Below are 20075 nucleotides of genomic sequence, written 5' to 3'. Positions count from 1 at the left end.
TGAGGGCTGAAATCAACAAAGTAGAAACCAGGAAAACAATACAAAGAATCAATGCAATGAAGAGTTGGTTCTTTGAGAAAATCAACAAGATAGACAAACCTTTGTCCAAACTTACCAAACAGCAGAGAGTGAACACACAAATTAACAAAATCAGAAATGAAAAGGGGGACATAACAACAGACTCTGAGGAAATCCAGAGAATCATTAGGTCATACTTTGAAAACCTGTACTCTACAAAATTCGAAAATTTAAAGGAAATGGATGACTTCCTGGACAGCTATCATTTGCCAAAACTAAATCAAGAACAGATAAGCAATTTAAATAGACCTATAACCCCTATGGAAATAGAAGCTGTCATCAAAAGTCTCCCAACCAAAAAAAGTCCAGGTCCAGATGGCCTCAGTGCAGAATTCTACCACAAATTTAAAGAACAGCTTATACCAATTCTTCTCAAAGTGTTCCACACAATAGAAGCAGAAGGGTCTTTGCCAAACTCTTTCTATGAGGCTTCAATAACCTTGATCCCCAAGCCACACAAAGATACAACCAAGAAAGAGAACTTCAGACCAATATCCCTCATGAACATTGACGCAAAAATACTCAATAAAATACTGGCAAATCGGATCCAAGAACACATCAAAACAATCATTCACCACGATCAAGTAGGTTTCATCCCAGGGATGCAGGGATGGTTCAACATACGAAAATCCATCAACGTAATCCACCATATAAACAAGCTGAAAAACAAAAATCACATGATCATCTCACTAGATGCTGAAAAAGCCTTTGACAAAATCCAACACCCCTTCATGATAAAGGTCTTGGAGAGATCTGGGATAACAGGGACATACTTAAACATAATAAAAGCCATATACAGTAAACCAACAGCCAACATCAAACTAAATGGACAGAAACTCAACACAATTCCTCTAAAATCAGGAACAAAACAAGGCTGTCCACTCTCTCCATACCTTTTCAACATGGTACTTGAAGTTCTAGCTATTGCCATACGACAACAAAGGGGGATCAAGGAGATACAAATTGGGAAGGAAGAGGTCAAACTTTCACTGTTTGCAGACGATATGATAGTTTACATCAATGACCCAAAGAACTCTACCAGGGAACTCTTACAGCTGATTAACACCTTCAGCAAAGTGGCAGGCTACAAGATCAACTCAAGAAACGCAGTAGCCCTATTATATACAGATGATAAAAGGGCTGAAAGAGAAATCAGAGAAACATCACCCTTTACAATTGCCACAAACAACATAAAATACCTTGGGGTAACGCTAACCAAACAAGTGAAAGACCTGTATCGTAAGAACTTTGAATCTTTAAAGAAAGAAATTAAAGAAGCCCTCAGAAAATGGAAAGATCTCCCATGCTCTTGGATAGGTAGGATCAATGTAGTAAAAATGGCAATCCTGCCAAAAGCAATCTACAGATTCAATGCTATCCCCATTAAAATTCCAGCACAATTCTTCACAGACCTTGAAAGAACAATAATCAATTTTGTATGGAAAAACAAAAGACCCAGGATAGCCAAAACAACCCTGTTCAACAAGGCAACGTCCGGAGGCATCACCATCCCTGACCTCAAGCTCTATTATAGAGCTATAGTCCTGAAAACAGCTTGGTATTGGCACAAAAATAGACAGGTAGACCAATGGAATCGAATTGAAAATCCGGGTATTAACCCACACACGTACGAACATCTGATCTTTGACAAAGAAGCTAAAAATATACAATGGAATAAAGAAAGCATCTTCAACAAATGGTGCTGGCATAATTGGAGACTGGCATGTAGAAGAATGCGGATCGATCCATGTTTATCGCCATGCACAAAACTTAAGTCCAAATGGATCAAAGACCTCAACATAAATCCAGCCACACTGAACCTCATAGAAGAGAAAGTGGGTGGTACCCTTGAACGAATTGGTACAGGAGACAGCTTCCTGAACATAACACCAGTAGCACAGACAGTGAGATCAACAATTAATAAATGGGACCTACTGAAACTGAGAAGCTTCTGTAAGGCAAAGGACACAGTCAGCAAGACAAAAAGGCAGCCCACAGAATGGGAAAAATATTCACTAACCCCACATCTGACAGAAGACTAATCTCCAAAATTTACAAAGAACTCAAGAAGCAAGTCTCCAAAACAGCAAAGGACCCAATTAAAAAGTGGGCTGCAGAACTAAATAGAGAGTTTTCAATAGAGGAGTCTAAAATGGCTGAGAGGCACTTGAGAAAGTGCTCAACATCCTTAGCCATCAGGGAAATGCAAATCAAAACAACTCTCAGATACCATCTCACTCCTGTCAGAATGGCTAAAATCAAAAACACCAATGACAATTTATGCTGGAGAGGATGTGGTGAAAGGGGGACACTCCTCCATTGCTGGTGGGAGTGCCAACTGGTTCAGCCACTTTGGAAAGCAGTATGGAGATTCCTCAGAAAAATGGGAATAAACCTACCACAAGACCCAGCAACTCCCCTCTTAGGCATATACCCAAAAGATGCCCATTCATACAACAAAGATGTCTGTTCCACTATGTTCATAGCAGCTTTATTTGTAATAGCCAGAACTTGGAAGCAACCTAGATGTCCCTCACCCGAAGAGTGGATAGAGAAAATGTGGTACATCTACACAATGGAGTACTATTCAGCAGAAAAAAATAATGGAATCATGAGATTCGCAGGCAAATGGATGACACTAGAAGAAACCATCCTGAGTGAGGTAACCCAGTCACAAAAAGAGAAACATGGCATGTACTCTCTCATATATGGATTTTAGACATAGATCTGGGGAGTGCCAGCCTACAATCCTATGGCCAGAGAGTCTGGGAAACAGAAACTACATTTAGTGGCTGGTTAAGTACTGAGCTGAACTCAAGAAAGCCAGTATCAGAGAGGGAGGACTGATGATCAAAGGGATTAAGACTGGGCTGGTTTAACCCCCAGAAACAGCTGACCAGACAAAGGTTAACTCTTGAATCCCAGGCATCAGCCTGGGAATCCAGCATGGGACTGATCAAGACCCCCTGAATCTGGGTGTCAGTGAGGAGGCCTAGGTAATCTATTGAGCCTTGGGCAGCAGATCAATACCCATACTAAGTATACACACGGACTTTGGACTCCCAAAGAACAATGTGAGGTGCACTCTCACCCTGAACACTTGGGGAAGGGTCTAGGCCCTGCCCTATATGAAATGACAGACTATGGACACCCTCATGGAGGGCCTCACCCTTCCTGGGGGAATGAGGAGATAACGGGGGGGGGGATGGGGGGAGGGCACGGGAGGAGGGGAGGGAAAAGGAGAGGGACCTGGAACTGACTTGTGAAGCAACCTTGTTTCTTATCTAAATTTAAAAAAAAGAATAAAAAAATCATTATTGATTAAAAAAAACATAACGGCCAAGAAAAGCAATGTGCAATTTTAGGAAGTACCATCTTCCCATTTTTCTGGAAAGTAAAATTAGATCATGTGAATGGGGAATTGATAATGCCTAAATAGAGGAGCATAGGGTCTACCTCCTCTTCTCAAAGGGAACAAGAGTCAAAGATGGTAGCTGGCCTTTGAGGTAAGTGACTGCTGGAGAGTTATAAAATTCATCCAGGCAGAACCTGGAAGCTTTGGAAACCTGAGATTACAGAATGAAATAAGAGCAGGAGGAGCCAGGACCTACAGGTCTCACTGCCTAGTGGGGAAGGAAGACTCTCTTCAGAAGATAGCCAGGCTGGAAGAGTCTCAGCAAAGCTCATTAGCACAGACACTGCTAGTCTCAGCTCCTGGAGCCTTTCACTGTTGTCATCAGCAAGAAGGTCATTTAGGGAAGCCTGCACAGTGGTTTTTCATTGGAGGAAGAACCACTATATCCTTAGTAACCCCCAAAGCCCACACTGCTATGGTATGATGTCATCATGTGAAGGCAGCTATTGTCTGAATTATACTGACCTCCAGGGGTCAAAGACCTGTGCATGTCCCAGTATCTGTACCTTGCAGATACCCTACCATACTGGCAAAGAGACTGTTGTCTCATAGATCCAACCTGATCTAGCAGGATACATGTCACTCTAGACCAAAAGTTCTTGCATTTTAGGAGACAAATTATATGAGCATAGATACAAAGTGTGTATGTGTGTGCAGGAGGCCAAGGAACAAATAAATAAAGAGCTAAAAGACCCATGCAAATGAAAACTGCAAAGTTTCCAATATAAATTACAGATAAAACATTACAGCATGGAAAGACCAGGCTTGTTCATGGATCGGAGGAATGAACGCTGCATGTCCCCTCCCATCTGAGACTGCTACAAAAATCAGTACAACCTCCTGGGAAGTAGAAGGGAGGAGGGGGTTGATGAATAGGTGCATAGCTAGAGAAAGTAACAAATCCTAGTGTTCTTCAGAACAGTCAGGGGGTGGATATAGCATCCAATAACCTATTATGTTCTTTATGAGCCACTGAAAGACAGGAGGCTGAAGCTTCCACACACAAAGCAATAATAATGAAAAAGAAACATAATTCCCCTGATTTTATCAGTACACAGTGTATATACCCAGTGAGCTATCACACTGTTCCAAAATGACTAGGGAGAAATAACTGTTAGGTTTCTTGATCATAACACAGTATGCATGTGTATCGGTTCCCATACTGTCTCCCACAAATTTGTGAAAGTAACAAAACAGTAAATTATAATAGAGATTATGTGGACAAATGATTCAGTCTAAAGCCTGCCACCTAGTATTAATGTCATTAATATTAAACACATGTTAAAGAAACTCTTATCTCTAATTTTGAGAAGAGAGATCTCAAGTAAAAAAAATCTAATAAATGTCACAAAAGACTTAGGGTCATTTGAAAGTTTATCCTTGGAAGATGGAAGTAAATCTGTACTCTCTTTGTAATGAAAAGCTTTCTTTGACAAAAGAAAATTATTTTGAGGTCACCATGTGTTCTTTGTGTAGCAGAGATTAGAGGACCCCATATCCTGGGTGGATGCCCAGGGAACACTGGATGCTGGCATGAAACATGGAGGCTGGAGAGGGGAGCCTACTGCCTAGACACAGGAAATCCATTTACTCACACGTCTTTGGGGATGTGTGGGCCTTCCAAACCACCTCAGTTCCTGTTACCAAGTGACATCACGTTTGTGGCACCTGCCTGGCCTTGGGACTCATCTGAGATCTCAACTTCTTGCTTATGTATTTCCATCAAGTTCAGCATACTCACTGTAATGTCTCAGGAGAAACACGTTCTTAATAGGCTGTCACTGCTGCATATAGCCAGTGTAGTAGGACAGAAAACCATGTTGTTCAGGTAGAGTTTGGTCACCTAGCCCCGGGGGAAAACCCACTCATCTCTGGGAATCCTTCTTCACCAAATGCAGAAAGTGGACCATCATTCGGTCATAGTATCAAGGATTTGGGAGATGGAGCAGTGCTGGTCACTGTGAGATTGAGTTGCAGATTATTTTTCTGGCAGAGAGACATTTTAAGCTTTTAATTCCCCACTTCCCAGCCTAGACTGTGTGGACTGACCTCTGATGTCCATTTCAGTTTTGAGAGAGCCTCTCACAGTGAGCCCAGGTCTAGCAACACTGGAAGAGTGTGCTGGATGGTTTCCTTGTGTTAAATCCTCTCCACGGCTAGTCATTTTTCTTTCCTGGAGGGACTTCCTTCACTTTTCAGGAGTTTATTCCCCCAGAACTAACAAGATGTCAACATATTCTACACTCTAAGTCTTCCTGCAGGGATGACAGAACACAGAGTCCCAGGAGAGATGGAGAGTGCCAGCCAGCCGGAGGGCTAACTGTTAGAGCAGCAAGAAGCACAGAGAGCTGTTGAGATCTTGCTTTTTCTACCACTTGCTATTTACAGGATTCCACACAAATTCAGCTCCTGAGATGCAGGTTCCTGTAGCATCTATGTGCCCTCCTGCCAGAGCAGGAGGGCAGCATCATTGTTAAAAGCTGTACCATTTAGGTATCACCACACTTCTACGCTCCCTTTGCCTGAGACAGATCCATTTTTACCTAAAGTAACCCATGCAGCTACATTTTCTGTGTTCACAGAAGGTATCTCTGGTAAACTATTCTCAGAAAAGTACCAAATTGTGATTTTGCTCCACATACAGGTTTCACTGAATTAAAATACTGCATCTGGGGCATTGAGATGGCTTATGAGGTAAAGGTTCTTACCATCAAGTCTAGAGACATGAATCTGATCCTTGAGACCCATGTAAGGCACAAGGACAGAAGGGACTCCACAAAGTTCTCTTGACCACACACATGCTGCGACACCCTCAACACGTACAAATAAAAAACTGAATCCTTTTAATAATATTCATTTCAGTTGCCCCATCTAATTTCAAATTCTTAACTTTTAAATTGTAAATAGGATGATATCAGTGCAGAAGGAAATATCTTCTGGTACTTCATAATTCCAAAAATATAAAAGAAAGACCCCTGCCTCCACCAAGTCTCCAATTTCAAGTTCTAAAAGTGAGTTGCTTGTGGACAAGCTAATTTTCCACAAACCTGCTTTTCCTTCACAAGTGAAATATGATAAAGCACCTGCCTTGATCAATTATTATTAGGCATGACACACTCCAAAGAAAAATGATCTGGAAGCTTTGCTAGCTTCTCATTCAAGGCAGGCTCATTATTCTAAATGTGGGATCTGTAAATTTTAGCAATGTTGATAAGTTCCTTTATTGCATCAAGATTACCATTTAATGGAGGTTGTAATGGCAGGCATTTCTTCCATCAAAATTTTATATTTCTGTTTACTATTAGAAGATTTTGTATGATCTTTACATTATTTTCATCAAAAAGTGTTTGTCATACTGTTGATTGCATGTTTTAAACCCTTGGTCATTTACTGTAAAAACCTCAAGACAGACTAATGGTATAGTTACTTTTTTTCTTTTTCTTTTGGTTTTTCAAGATAAGGTTTCTGTATGTAACTCATTCTGTAGACCAGGCTGGCCTTGTGCTCACAGAGAATCTGCTTGCCTCTGCCTCTGCCCCTGCCTCTGCCCCTGCCTCTGCCCCTGCCCCTGCCTCTGCCTCTGCCTCTGCCTCTGCCTCTGCCTCTGCCTCTGCCTCTGCCTCTGCCTCTGCCTCTGCCTCTGCCTCTGCCTCTGCCTCTGCCTCTGCCTCTGCCTCTGCCTCCCATGAGTACCACCAACTACCACCACATGGCTGGTTCAGTTCCTTTTAAATTCTCTTTTTAGTATCTTTTCATTTGATTTGAATACTGTCCACAGAAGCAACAAGCAATCTACTATATGAATATTTGAATATGTAGAACAGGTCAGAAAGTATTGCATTGAATTCCTGTTAGTGAGTTATTGGCAAGAATGTTTTTTACTGTAACTTTGGAAAAATGAACTTAAGAGACCTTGCTGTTGGATAACAAGACTAATATGAAATACTTATTTGATACATATCATGTAGTTACAAAGGACATACTAAAAATGGTACATCCTTACCCAATAGAATAAACCCTTGATTAAAAAATACACATAGAAGATTAAGTATCAAAGGAAAAATTAATACATATTCAAAGATGATTACTGGGAAGAGTATTTTCTTTCAATCTACAACTTTCCGTAATGATACACTATTTACTTTATAGTAGGAAAAATACTGCGCTTTCCCAGTAGGCTTCCCCTGTGGAGCACGTACTATTCTTGTCCTTGAAGAGTATGCACTGTAGTAAGAATTACCCCACACTGTAAAGACCATCCTGGTCCATTTTAATCTATTATTTACTCTCCTGTTCCATTTTCCTCATCCCTTTTCCCATATATCTTTCTTGTCTCCATTTTTCTCTCCTCCCTGCCCTTCATTTGTGTGTGTGTGTGTGTGTACACATGTGTGTGTGTGTGTGTGTGTGCATGCGCATGTGTGCATCCACAAGTGCACTTAATTTTGGATGCCAGAGGTCAATGTCAGGTCTCTTCCTCAATTGCTTCTCCACCTTACTTTCTGAAGCACCGTCTCTCATGGAATCTAGAATTTTCCATTTTGGCTTAGATTGCCTGGCTGGCAAGCTCCAGGGCTCTGCCTGTCTCTGGGCTCCTAGCACTGTCATCACAAGTATGCTTCTCTACCCAGCTTTGTATGTGATACCTGGCTCCCAAACTTAGGTCCATGCTTGTTCAACAAGCACATTACCCACCAAGTGAGCTCTGTAGCCATTTCTTCTTTTGATATGTTCCACACTATATTAGGGTTAGTGAATATCTTTTCCCATTCTGTGGCCTGCCTTTTTGTCTTTTTGACTGTGTCCTTTGCCTTACAGAAGCTTTTTAGTTTCAGAAGGTCCCATTTGTTAATTGTCGATCTCAGTGCCTGTGCCACTGGTGTTATGTTTAGGAAGTGGTCTCCTGTACCAACTCGTTGAAGAGTATCTCCCACTTTCTCTTCTAAAAGTTTCAGTGTGGCTGGATTTATGTTGAGATCTTTGATCCATTTGATCCATTAAGTTTTGTACAAGGCGATAAACATGGATCTATCTGCAGTCTTCTGCATACCAGTACCCAGTTATGCCAGCACCATTTGTTGAAGATGCTTTCTTTTTTCCATTGTACAGTTTTAGCTTCTTTGTCAAAAATCAAGTGTTCATAGGTGCGTGGGTTAAAATTAGAGCTTTCGATTCGGTTCCATTGGTCTACCTGCCTATTTTTGTGCCAATACCAAAATGTTTTCAGGACTATAACTCTATAATAGAGCTTGAAGTCAGGTATGGTGATGCCTCCTGAAGTTCCTTTATTGTATAGGGATGTTTTAGCTATCCTGGGCCTTTTGTTTTTCCATATAAAGTTGATTAATGTTCTTTCCAGGTCCTTGAAGAATTGTGATGGAATTTTGATAGGGATTGCATTGAATCTGTAGACTGCTTTTGGCAAGATTGGCATTTTTATTATGTTGATCCTACCAATCCAAGAGCATGGGAGATCTTTCCATTTTCTGGTATCTTCTTTGATTTCTTTCTTTAAAGACACAAAGTTCTTGATATACAGGTCTTTAATTTCCTTGGTTAACATTATCCCCAGATATTTGATGCTGTTTTTGGCTATTGTAAAGGGTGATGTTTCTCTGATTTCTTTCTCAGTCACTTCATCATCTGTATATAATAGGGCCACTGATTTTTTTGAGTTTACCTTGTATCCTGCCACATTGCTGAAGGTGTTTACCAGCTCTAGGAGTAACCTTGCGGAGTTTTTTGGGTCACTTATGTAAACTATCATATCATCTGCAAATAGTGAAAGTTTGACTTCTTCTTTTCCTATTTGTATCCCCTTTATCTCCTTTTGTTGTCTTATTGCTGTAGCTAGAACTTCAAGTACAATATTGAAGAGATATGGAGAGAGTGGACAGCCTTGTCTTGTTCCTGATTTTAGAGGAATTGCTTTGAGTTTCTCTCCATTTAGTTTGATGTTAGCTGTTGGTTTACTGTATATTGCTTTTATTATATTCAGGTACATTCCTGTTATCCCTGATCTCTCTAGGACCTTTATCATGAAGGGGTGGTGGATTTTGTCAAAGGCTTTTTCCGCATCTAGTGAGATGATCATGTGGTTTTTCTTTCACAGATTGTTAATATGGTGGATTACATTGATAGATTTTCTAATGTTGAACCATCCCTGCATTCCTGGGATGAAGCCTACTTGATCATGGTGGATGATTTTTCTGATGTGTTCTTGAATCCGATTTGCGAGTATTTTATTGAGTATTTTTGCATCAATGTTCATGAGGGAAATTGGTCTATAGTTCTCTTTCTTAGTTGTGTCTTTGTGTGGCTTGGGTATCAAGGTAATTGTAGCCTCATAGAAAGAGTTTGGCAGTGAGACTCCTGCTTCTATTGTGTGGAATACTTTGAGGAGTATTGGAATTAGCTCTTCTTTGAATTTCTGGTAGAATTCTGCACTGAAGCCATCTGGGCCTGGGCTTTTTTTATTTGGGAGACTTTTGATGACTGCTTCTATTTCATTAGGGGTTATAGGTCTGTTTAGATTGTTTATCTGTTCTTGATTTAGTTTTGGCAAGTGATATTTATCCAGGAAATTGTCCATTTCCTTTAAATTTTCAAATTTTGTGGAGTACAGATTTTCAGAGTATGCCCTGATGATTCTCTGGATTTCCTCAGAGTCTGTTGTTATGTCCCCTTTTTCATCCCTGATTTTGTTAATTAGCATGCTCTCCCTCTGTCTTTTGGTTAGTTTGGACAGAGATTTATCTATTTTGTTGATTTTCTCAAAGAACCAACTCTTTGTTTCATTGATTCTTCTCAGTGTTTTCCTGGTTTCTATTTGATTGATTTCAGCCCTCAATTTGATTATTTCCTGGCGTCTGCTCCTCCTGGGGGAGTTTGCTTCTTTTTGTTCTAGAACATTCAGCTGTGCTATTAATTCTCTAGTATGAGTGTTCTCCAGTTTTTTCATGTGGGCACTTAGTGCTATAAACTTTCCTCTCAGCACTGCTTTCAAAGTGTCCCATAAGTTTGTGTATGTTGTGTCTTCATTCTCATTGAAATCGAGGAAGTCTTTAATTTCTTTTTTTATTTGTTCCTTTACCCAGGGATGGTGCAATTGTGCATTGTTCAATCTCCATTGTAGGGTTTTTGCGATTTGTGTTATTGTTGAATTCTAATGTTAATGTATGGTGGTCTGATAAGATGCAGGGGGTTATTCCAATTTTTTTGTATCTGTGGAAATTTGCTATGTTTCCTATTATGTGGTCAATTTTAGAGAAGGTTCCATTTGGTGCCGAGAAGAAGGTATATCCCTTTGTATTTGGGTGGAATGTTCTATAGATGTCTGTTAAACCCAGTTGGGTCATAACTTCTATTAGTTCTTTGGTTTCTTTGTTAAGTTTCTGTCTGGAGGTCCTGTCTAGCAGTGAGAGGCGAATGTTGAAGTCTCCTACTATTAGTGTGTGAGAGTTTATGTGCATTTTGAGCTTTAGTAACATGTTTAAAGCTGTGGATCTTTTCTACCACTCATGTTTTCCTAGAAGGCATTGTGTCACCCTCAGCAGGAAGGAGGTGCCCTTACTGTGATGATTCCCCATTGAGGGCCTCACTATTCTTGGGGAGTGGGTGGGGGTTGGGTTGGGGGAATTGGTCGGGGACATGGGAGGATGGGATGTATAAAATAATATTGTTTCTAAAATAAAAAAAATTATAAAGTGGAAAAAAGAAAAACAAAACAAAAAACAAACAAACAAAGTCTTGAGAGTTTCAGTCATTTTTGTAGTGTTAACTATCAACTTAAGAACACCTGGTAGCACCTGGGAGCACCAGGAGGCAAGCCTCCAGGCACATCTGTGAGGTCTTTGTAGGGTAGGTTTGCCTCTGCTGGGCCAATGAGAAATGATATTGATGAGGTTAATTGAGCTGGAAAACCCACCCTTAAAGTGGAGAGCACCATTCCTTGAGTTAGGTTCCCAGGCTTTGTAAAAAGCAAAGAGTAGTTGAACATGGGGATCCACTGGTGCCTTCCTTTTTCACGGTGAAATGCAATGTAACCTACTGTTTGAAACATCTGCTGCCTTATCTGCCCGCACCTATGGACTGTACCTCAAACTGTGAACCAGAGTAAGTCCTATCTGGCTGAAGCTGCCTTTGTAAGCAACAGAGAAGTTTGCTTGAGTTACAGCAATGAAGGAAGGTAATTAAGATAGCTTTTTTTTCCTTTAAAGGTTTTCTTGCATTGCTGGTGATTATCATAGCAAATCATAGCATCTCATATGTTATCTTAGGCATTGCATAAGAGCCTTTGATATTACACATGACAAGTGACCCGTCTTTAATTTTCCTCAGTAAATGGCTCCTAGTTGTTCTTAATTATTTACCTCTAAGGATTTAGAAAATTTCTTTCTTCTTGCTTCTCTTCTGAAAAGACAAAAAGTCACCTAAATATATTTGGGATTTCTTTAAATCTTTTTATTTTAAGAAGAATGAAAATTAACCTTCCTGATCTACCTTTCATTTCAAGTCTTATAATTTCATTAGCTTTTATTCATTTTTGCTATTTTGTAGTAGAACATCTAGTTTCTTTTTCTCTTAGTTAATGGTGAAAGATTTTGAGACTATGAAGCTAGCTTTGTTTATAGACAAGTGTTGTGTGGGTGCATCCTAAGTATTCAGTTGTATTTGAATTTTCTCTGTTTTGTGTAAGCTTATAGGGGCAAATTAATAACTTATTTCAAAATAAATTAGATAAATTAAAGTTATTAAATGAACTAAGTTATTAAATAATTTTTTATTTATTTTAAATAACTTATTTAAAATCCAAGTAAAAGAGAATTTGTATACAAGTAACATCCCATATAGGAATATCAAATATCAGTTATTTCACTAAGAAATATATAATAATCTGGATTGATGAGAAAATATGTATTATTTTACATTTATTCTTTTAAAATTTTTAAAATATAATACTTTTCAAAATGTATGAAAATAAATTTCTAGATTCCTGCTTTGGTTAAGAATAAAATAAAGCTGCTTGTTATTAGCATTCTTGCTTTTTTTCCAGAAAGTTCTAGATCTTTTAGTAGCATATCCACTTAAAATAATATATCGGTTGAGAATTATTGAATCTATCTTCATCATTCCCAGATATTTATTTATAGAATGCCTAGAAAGTCTGAATTATTTTTAGTAACAATAATATTAAGTAAAATTTTTCTTTAACATAATGGGAAATATTCAGGGATATTATGAAAATTACATTCAAAATACAAGTTACCTAGTTGAACAGAGAATGCCCCATTTCATCCTTCTCAACTCTTCCCTCTTGCTTTTTTCTTTCTTATTATCTTACTGATGCTTTCTCTCAATTACATGTGCCATAGGCTTTTGCTAATTTCCTTTAAAACACACACACACGCACACACACACGTGTGTGCACATGTGTACACACACAAGCACATAAACACTTAACATTCATATATTGCACGTGACCACTAATTTTAACTGTCACTTTGATACAACTGACAGTCATTTGGGAGGAGAACTTCAATGAGGGATTGTCTAGATCAGATTGCCTGATAACACTGAATTGCTGTCTCTTCTATAATCTTGGAAAAGTGAAACTTATTTTTTATATGAACAGAAGACCTAACTAAATACAAATTTCTTAAGTTGCTCCCCAAATATTCCCAATCGTCCAATGTATCCAATTTTTGTTATGGAGATTTTTAACTATTAAAACATTTTGATTTCCCCCTTTTCTTCATTTATTGAAGACAGATTCTTTTCTCATACAATATATCTTGATTACTGTTTCTCCTCCCTCTACACTCCCTCATTAAAAAAAGCAGGCTTCTTGTAAATAACAATCAAATATGGGAAAATAAAACAAAAAACATCACATGGAGGCTGTACAGGACATCCCAAAAGAAGAAAAAGAGCCCCAAGAGCAGGTACAAGAATCAGAGACCAATTTGTTCACATACTCAGGAATCCCATAAAAATATTAAGCTGAAAGCTATAATATCAAAATCCCCATCCCACTGTCATGTCTGCCTATTTTGTGTTTGCTTTACAGTGCACTATAAGATCTGTGATAAATATTCACAAATACCCTGGGGTTATTCTTCATTCCTACTGTTGACAGATTTGCTGTGGTGTGTTAGTTTTCCTTTGTATTTCCTGGATCACAGACAGTCCAGTCAGTCTGAATTTCATTCCTGTCATATCAACTAAGGCTAGGTCTTTCATTCTATTTAAAATAAAGTACCTCTCTCACACAAGTCAGACCTTTGTTTCCCATGTTTTCTTCCTAGTCTTCATTGAGAACAAACCTTCTCCAGTGTGTTCTTTATCAAACACTGGAGATTTTTTTTCAGGGTCAGTCCCCTTTGCTGTGATCAATAGAGATCCTGGTTTTCTATTGAAATGCCTGCATTCCAGTGTGTCTTATGCTTTTACCTCATCATCACACAACACCTTTCTTTAAAGTCATATATTACTGTAATTCTCTCATCTCCCTAGAATTTAACTGACCAATTTTGTTTTTATCTTAGCCTGTCTGTAATCTCTGACTCTGTTGTTGCTTTTTATTCAGTTCACACATTAGTCCTTTATCTTCTGGTAATTCCTGCCTTCTCATCTTGCCTTCTGCATTGTGTCTCTGGGTGTTTAGTATTACACTTAAGTTTTAAATGAAATAAATGGAAATGCATTTCAATAAAACCCATATCTTGAAATTTTGGTTCTTATCCCTCCCTCTCTCCTCTGGCTCCTGCTCCACCTCTTCCTGTTGTTGTTTTGTGAGACCTGGTGTCCCTGTGTTGCACAGGCTGGGCTGTGACTGTGCTGTTCAGGTTGAGCTTGAACTCATTCACATGTCTTGGTCTTCAGTTTGCCAGGATTGCAGGTGTGTAAAAACATTGTCTGGCAAACTTACTGCTCATCAAGACACTTAGTGTTTACCTGACTTTTAGTTTGTTTCTTGTGTTCAGGTCATATTTTATTATTAGACCCAGGAGTTGAGAGGATTCTGATAGAAGCAATATAAATTAGATCCTTTGGTAGAGCAGCTTTTCCACATAGAAAGAGGACATGATTTATTGGGAATAATTTCCTGTCTGTGTATGAGTAACCATGTATAGATTCCTATTCCTTCTTTCCTTGTATAGCTTTACTTGAGGGACTTAAGGAACTAACTGATAAACCTTATTTCCATGCCTCCTCTACTAGAGGGTGCTCAGTGCATGTACAGAAACAAAAATTAAAGAGAATAGCTTTTAACGTTAGCCTTTGAAGAAAGTAATATCTGGGATCCCAGGGTGAGGGTAGATTGGTTAGCTGCCTTGTTTCACAGACTCCAGTGGTATTCTGTTGACATGGATTTTATCAGTTACCCTAGATTCTTCCAAACTCAATTTTTAGTTTCTGACTTTATTGTTATTATTATTAGGAATTTTGTATTTTTCTTTCTTTGCCTTCATTTCTGACAGAAGTTACAATGTGCACTGCTAGCACAGTCCCATTCTCGGTAAGAACTCAGAAACCATACAAAAATTTTCAGGTGTAACTTTAACAAAAAGTATACCTTTTGTGAGCAATATGACAAATGGAAATATAAGTTATACTGGAAAAGGCAGCTGAAGCCATTATTCTTTTATGGAGTACAAATGACCACATTTTGACAATTTTCCCTCTTTTCTATTTAATATATCTAGAACTGGCAAGAACAGCCAGATGGAAATACCACAGGGCTCAGAAATCTTTTTCCCTACATAAGAGTAATACCTTCCATGCTTCCCTGGGTCTCCTGCTTAAAGACAGTTTTATTATTTAACATTTATCAAACTGCCCAACACTGTGTACTCTTAGTCAGGGCACATATTTTTATGTGTTCTCAATCTTTTCCATGGCCATTCACACCCCACCAAAAGGCAAGCCCATAATAATTGTGTAGTTTATAGTGAAGAATTGGGCTGAGGCCATGCCAGGATTGACAAGACTATCAGTCCAACTGAGCCAAGCACAAAGTTACAAAGGAAAGTTTTAGTGACTGATCATTAAATACATCCAAATTGTTCTCATTATCTCAAATAATCTTTCAGATGTTTGGTATTGATAAAAATGATTCTTGAATTTTTTTTCATTTTATAATTTAGATAGAACTATTTCTTTAAAGAAATGTGTATCAAACAGAAAACATATGTATATCAAGCATATCCACATGGAAAAATTGCAATGTAAAAGCTATATGTGTCAAATTTACAAATAATTTTTATATTTACACACAGGATATGAATGTTTTAGGCAAACAAAACTGGAAGTTCTATAAATATTATATAGAACTAACTTATGCTCACTTAAATCTAGGGTATCTGCTCCAAACTTTTGCTCTTTCCAACATATGCCTGTAAATTAAGGTTTTCCTGAGTTAGCGCAACAGGACATCCTTCATGTGGCCTATTAATTAACTGTGAGGTGAGCAGATTCTGGGTGAGAGCCATGATCAAGAAGGCTACTTATTAATTCTTCAGCTTGTTGTTTGCTGTGATCCTCCAATAGTGGAGTTGGTCTTGGCATGAAACGTCCAAAAGAAACAAGTTTAGGAAACATGGACAATCTGGAAGCTGAGAATAGTATCTAATTTTATGTTCATGTTCTTGAAGTAGCAGCCTCAGGTGCCTCTAGTAAACTTTGAGGATGTTTCGATCATAGTCTTATTGCATGATATCTACAAGCTTATTTAATAGTACAGTTGTTATTTGGAAAACATCCAAAGGATGCAGAAACCCTTCCTTAGTGAGAATTTCACAAATAATTCAGGCCTCGGTGAGTGTGGTTAGCATAACTGTGACTTCAGAACCCCAGAAGACGTCAGATATACCAAAAAGATCTAGACCTTTGGTTTTGTGGCCATGACAGAAAAGCCTTTGGCTCCCAGGGCTCAGGGTGAACAAATGGAGTGGACTGGAAACGAATTCTGTCTGTAATATCATTCTTTGGCATTTTCTGATTTCAAAACCAATTTGGGAAAACTGACTTTAGAATTGCATTTTGGTGAAAAATTTTATCCCAGTCCTTAGTACTTTCCCTTCATATTTCTTCAAGACGTAAAACATGAGTCAAGGAATTCCTCTGAGTTCCCACAGAAATGGTGCCAGTTAATTTTTTTTCTGTTCCTCAGGAAACTTCCTTGGCTCAGCAATACTGTAGCTTCCTGGCAACCCTTTGGCAATCTTCAAACTTAGAGTTTCTGGAATGCTTTCAGTTTCCATGGGGAAATAGTTGGCTCTCGTGAGTCCCCTTTCCTTCCAGCATACAATAGAAGAAATACATTATTTAACCCTTTTTAGGGAACTTGTCTGTGTCCCCTATAAAATCTTAACTCATGAACATTTAACAAGTCCTCCCTTTACTCTCCCGAGACATCAGCACTGGAGAAGCATCTGCTATCACTCCTACTGCTTGATAAAATCCCAGAATAGCTGAAGGATGCACTGAAAACTGTAAGCAGCACTGAATTTCCCATAATACCAAAAGAGCTTCAAGAAGTAAGGTTGGATGGTTTGAATGAGAAATGTTCCTCATAGGCTCCTGTGTTGTGTGCTAGCACCCCAGGTGTTGGTGCTATTTCCGAAGGGAATACCAATTTTACAAAGTACAGAAAATCTGGAGAGAGTAGGCCATTCTCCCTGCTTCCTGGGACCCATTACAGAAGCTACTCTGCTCTGTCAGTCCTCCATACAAGAAGGAGTGAGACCTCTGAAACTATGAACCAGGATAAATCTGCCTCTCAGGTTGGTTGCTCTGGCATTCTGATTTAGTGAAGAAAATTCTGACTAACATAACTGCCTTTTAAGTACCCAGTATGTTTATAAGAACCCTAATTATCACTTTTTGGATCATGTTGAAAACTGATTTTCCTGGAGTTATAGTCATCAGATTTTGACAAAAACAAAAAACAAAAAACAAAGAAACCTTCCTATGATCTGATGTTCTTTTACTTTTAGAAATAGCACAACATTTTGTTCTAGTCTGGTAAATTTTTGGTATCTAAAAGTAAAGGAATGTCTTATTGTGACTAATTTAAAATGCTGTGGATAAGTTGGATTCTAGAATCAAAATGGAAAAACAATCAAATAACATATGACAAAATTTTTACTATCCTAGTCCCCAGAGACCTCTTTTAAAAATCTAATGAAAACTGACTTTTGTGAAGAAAATTAGCTAAGAGTATATGACCAGATATATAAAATAATAAAACATTTCCTTACCAATAAGGTGTATTGCAAAACTTGTTTCTGTTGTCATTCTTTCTAACCTTTTATCCCAGCAAGAAACCACTTTTCTGCAGACACTGCGGAACATGAATCAGTCCTGCTAGGCTCAAGAGAAACTTTTAGCTCTTCTTAACCTGCCTTCTGCGGTATCAGACAGATTGCCAACTGACAGACAGATAGCCAGCTGCTAGGAACAGGTGCTCACCAGGTTTCCACTATCTCTCATCTCCTGTGGAAGGAGAAATCCTGAAATTTCCTGAACTCCCCTTCAATGCTAACAGAATTGAATTATAACCATGATATTTGAATCATTTGTAATAAAAGAAACCTTAGGGATTTTCTTCTCTGAAAGAGCTGAAAACACCCACTTCTTCCCTTTGTTATTTATAAAACTGTGAGGTGTGTGTGTGTGTGTGTGTGTGAGAGAGAGAGAGAGAGAGAGAGAGAGAGAGAGAGAGAGAGAGAGAGAGAGAGAGAGAGAGAGAGAGAGAGAGTCCAGATGGGAGTAATCGGTTTTGTTTAAATCTTTAGGAACCAGTGTGATTCTAAGTATACAAAAGACGCATTTGTTTACTGAGAGATATAAACCCATGGCAAGGGGACAGAGACTTTCAAAGGTCCACAATCCACCCTTATGTTAGCTACTACTTTTTTTTTCCGTGACAGGGTTTCTCTGTATTGCTTTGGAGCCTGTCCTGGAACTCACTTAGTAGATGTTAGCTACCTTTTAACTAGACACATGGGGGAGGGGCTAGGGCTGGCTTCAAATGATATGACAGACTTTGAAGATACCCCATGGAAGGCCTCACCCTCCCTGGGGAACAGAGAGGCGATGGCATAGGGGTTTGGTGGGGGAAACGGGGAGGAGGGGAAGGAGAGGCAACTGGTATTGACATGTAAAACAAGCTTGTTTCTAGTTTAAATAAAAAAGTATTTTTATGATTAAAAAAATAGTGGTGAAAGACAGAAGCCAATGACGGGAAGCAGGGTTTACTTTGTGCTTGAGGTTGAGGAGGTGCAGTCCGTCGCAGCGGCAGGAGAGGCATGGTGGCAGAAGCATGGCCCAAGGCCATGGGGACAGGCATCACAGCTTATGGTGTTTCAGGAAAGTGGGAAGCAGGAGAAGCTTTACCTGGAAGTCGGGCTGTGTGCAGTCATCAAAGGCTATCCCAACTTCCGTATTTCCGCTAAACAAACTTTACCTCTTTAAGCTTCCACGGTTTTCTCCAGCAGCACGATCAATTAGGGACCCATAGAGGAGCATTCTATATCTGCACCATAGCATTTGGCTCCAGTTCTCTACAGGCTTGTGGCTACTGATGGACACAAACTGCAATCGATCTAACTTTGAACACTGTATCCGCATCAGTACTTTCCAAAAGTCCAAAGCGTCTTCTGAGACTCAGTGTGAACTCTCAGCTGTGAGCCTTTGTAAAAGTCAGAGAGCAAACCGTATTCTTCTGACAGACAGCAGCACTTGATCGTGCAAGGAAGGAAAGGAAGGGCAGCAGGGGAAGTTTTGAGCAGAGCAATACTGGAACCCCGTAGGGCAAACATCAAACCACAGCTCCACGTGGCGCTTGCTAGATCCACTCCTACGAATCAGCTGCTTTTGGCACACTAGGTCTTTTTTGGGGATGGAATTTCTCAGTGCCTGCAGATTTTCTTGGAAGACATTCCATACTCCTTGTTCTTCTAACACCCTTGGTGGTTCTTCCAACTTAGACGTCACCTTCATGTTGTCACACACAGCTTACTTAGGGGTTCTATGGAGGGACTCTACCTCTGCTACACATTGTCTGACCTCAGTGCCTTTCTGGAACATTGGTACACCTGATTTTCACTACCAACTCTTCCTATTAATTACTTTTCTTGTTGAAAATGCCCAACAGAAGTAAATTAAGGGAGAAAGGACTTACTGTTTACTCATGTTTTGAGAGACTAGGATCCCCATAGTGGATAAAGCCTGGAAGGGTGCTGAAGTAGATGGGTTTTTGGTTACAGAAGTTTGTAGCATAGTTTGTTACATCTCAGAAAACCAAGGAGGTAGAGAAAGTTTGTACAAAAAAAGTCGGGCTGGTTTTAAACCTCAAGGCCCCCCATATGATCGCTCTTACAGGTTCTGTAGTCTCCAGACAGCTGCTGAGGACAAGTGTCAAAGCACAGGAACCTGTGGGGAACACCTTTCATCCAAACTGTGACATGGCTAAGTCATGAAATCCATGTTGAAAAGATGGAAAATTGCCATTTAAAGACAGTGGCATTTTGCATATAAATTTACAAGCAGCATATCCAAATAATTCAAAGAAGGA

The 20075-nt window shown here is 39.2% G+C and overlaps 1 protein-coding gene across 2 annotated transcripts in view; it reads right to left on the bottom strand.

Annotated features, from left to right (window-relative positions):
* The window catches only part of Bank1 (B cell scaffold protein with ankyrin repeats 1), a 239980-nt gene that overhangs the window by 20555 nt on the left and 199350 nt on the right, over window positions 1–20075 (bottom strand). The window lies entirely within an intron of this gene.

This window comes from Mesocricetus auratus, unplaced genomic scaffold, assembly GCF_017639785.1.
Source record: "Mesocricetus auratus isolate SY011 unplaced genomic scaffold, BCM_Maur_2.0 Super-Scaffold_100009, whole genome shotgun sequence".
In the NCBI taxonomy this organism is placed as follows: Eukaryota; Metazoa; Chordata; class Mammalia; order Rodentia; family Cricetidae; genus Mesocricetus; species Mesocricetus auratus.
Note: the sequence above shows the minus strand (reverse complement) of the source record. Positions and strands in the feature narration are given on the sequence as shown.